This window comes from Volvox carteri (assembly GCF_000143455.1).
Source record: "Volvox carteri f. nagariensis unplaced genomic scaffold VOLCAscaffold_5, whole genome shotgun sequence".
Classification (NCBI taxonomy): Eukaryota; Viridiplantae; Chlorophyta; class Chlorophyceae; order Chlamydomonadales; family Volvocaceae; genus Volvox; species Volvox carteri.
Window position 1 is genome coordinate 2,363,942 of NW_003307548.1, and position 2,813 is coordinate 2,366,754.

A 2,813-nucleotide genomic window follows, 5' to 3' on the forward strand; every position below is an offset into this window, starting at 1 on the left:
TGCATTACCTTTCCCTGCCGCCGCTGCGGCTTTTCACCTCTGGCGTTGCTGCCACCGCGGCCTTTTTCACCCTTCCGCTTTCAAACCTACCATGCACAAAAGAAAGATGAAAAGGGAGACATCCTTGCTCAAACCACGACATTCGTTGCAAACGGAAGGACTAGTTCAAAGCAGGAAAATAAGGGAGTCCAAAGATATGGAGGATCGGGTCGAGAGATATGGTTGTCATGGTGGAAGTTGTCCGTTGGAGATATGTTTGGTTGGAAGAGGTTGGCAGATGTTGATCCAGTTGGTGGACAGTTGGTGGACAGTTGGTGGTGACCGGCCGGTTTTATTGTCGTCGCTGGGTTTTGTGGATGGTAGCTAGCGTTATCTAACCAGCCAGCAGCTGCAGCCAGTTATATTGCCTAAATGGGCTACGCTACGCAGCTATCAGCCAGCAGCCAACAACCAGCATCAGCGAGTGTGCGCGTGTCGCGGCTGTTGCCGCGCGTGTACAGTCTGTCGTGTTTTCGTTTGTGGTGCCCACAGCCCTGGTTGTGCACAATTGATTTTCATTTGTTTGGGGATTACCTAATTAAGGGGAGGCTAGTAGCCTCAGGCTACACCTTATTAAATAATAGATGAATAAATAAAGCTGAACCATGATATCTATTTCCGCTTTATTTATTTACTTATTTATTTACTCTGTTTTAAATATGTTATTATAGATTAGTAATGCGCCTCAGCCTAATAAGCTAAGGCGTGCATTAGGGTGCCGGGGTTGTAGAGGTTATGGGTTTTCCCAGGCCTTTGCACTTCCTGTCACCGTATTTTTACTTTTTTCATTATGTAGTCAGCAGCAGCAGCAGCAGCAGCAGCAGCAGCCGGCAGATCAGCAAGCAGCTGCAGCAGTGGCCATGGCCCGGGCCCTTTATCGCCAGGGTTTGCGGCAGCTTCCCTGGTGCCAGGACCCGAATGCAGGGTCGACTGGCTGCCGGGACTCGGGGCGTACGAGTCGTCCGGCCTGCCGGCACCCGCACGCAGGGGCCGGCCGTACTTTTATAACGCCCGTCTCAGGTGGGTGGATGGGTGGGTGGGCGACGTGGGTGAGGGTGTGGTGCGTACTTCGTGATTTGGGTTCAACTAGTGGTCGTGGAAAAAGGCCGCAGGGCCGCAGCGCACGTGTCGCAACGAGGCCTTGTGACTTTTGGGCAAAATAATGACATTTGGTGTTTTACCCCCCTCCCCCCCGTGTATGCTGCCCCCTTACCTATCCCCTCTGGCCGTTTCCCCCTTCATCACGCACCTCCTCTTCAGGTGCGGCTGGGGCATCAACCTGTGCGCCCCAGTGGCACCGAGCGGGCGTTGCTGATGATGGGCCCGGCTGAGGTGGGTGCGGATGGGCTTGGGGTTTTGGTGCATGGGGTGTGCGTGGTGGGGACCAGCAGCGGTACCCTTGCTTGCAACTGTCACCTAATTATGTGTGTGTTAGTTGTGTCGTACTGCTAACCGTATTTTGGCCTCCCGCGCCCTTCCCCCGCCTTGTCCCTTTTCCTTCAGGTGCACTGCTGGGTGCAATTCCTCCGCACCCAGCTGCACCCAGCCGGGCGCCGCCGCTGCTGGCCAGTTGGCTAGCGGCGGCGGCAACGTTGGCGGCGGCATATAGACGCATCATCATCATGATCATCATCACCATCATCGTCATCATCATCATCATCATCAGTTGCCGCCATTCCAATCAACTGCTGTAAAGGCCATCGGCATCATGATCATCATGATCATCATCGTCATCGTCATCATTATAATCATGGTCATCATCATCAGTTGCCGCCATTCTTGCTGGCTTGATAACTTGTTGGCTGCATGCAGCGCCAACTACGAGCAATGACCGAACGAATGGTGTCGTACAATAAACGGCCATACCGACCATATAACGGTTAATAATATAATATCAATAAATGGCGAATACAGCAGATCTGTAAACGATCGAGTGATCAACGTTAATAATGACCAACGGTTTCGGTTGGACCGTCAAATGGAATCAATGCAGCACGAGGACTTGCGCAGCTGAACTTCCCAGTAATGGGCCCATGCAAAATGATCCGGGAGGTACCTGGGCGGATGTTGTCGGGGCCTGGGGTGGCCGGGCGCAACTAGGTTTGGGGTTTTGCCTAGCACAATGCGATTGGGGGGCATGGCCCGGCATGATGCGGTTCGGGGACATGGCCTGGCGTGATGCGATTTGGGGGACATGGCCTGGCATGATGTGATTGGGGGGGCATGGCCTGGCATGATGTGATTGGGGGGGCATGGCCTGGCATGATGTGATTTGGGGGGCATGGCCTGGCATGATGTGATTGGGGGGACATGGCCTGGCATGATGTGATTGGGGGGGCATGGCCTGGCATGATGTGATTTGGGGGGCATGGCCTGGCATGATGTGATTGGGGGGGCATGGCCTGGCATGATGTGATTTGGGGGACATGGCCTGGCATGATGTGATTGGGGGGGCATGGCCTGGCATGATGTGATTTGGGGGGCATGGCCTGGCATGATGTGATTTGGGGGACATTGCCTGGCATGATGTGATTTTGGGGACATGGCCTGGCATGATGTGATTGGGGGGGCATGGCCTGGCATGATGTGATTTGGGGGGCATGGCCTGGCATGATGCGATTTGGGGGCATGGCCTGGCATGATGCGATTTGGGGGACATGGCCTGGCATGATGCGATTTGGGGGGCATGGCCTGGCATGATGTGATTGGGGGGCATGGCCTGGCATCATGCGATTTGGGGGGCATGGCCTGGCATCATGCTGGCATGATATGGT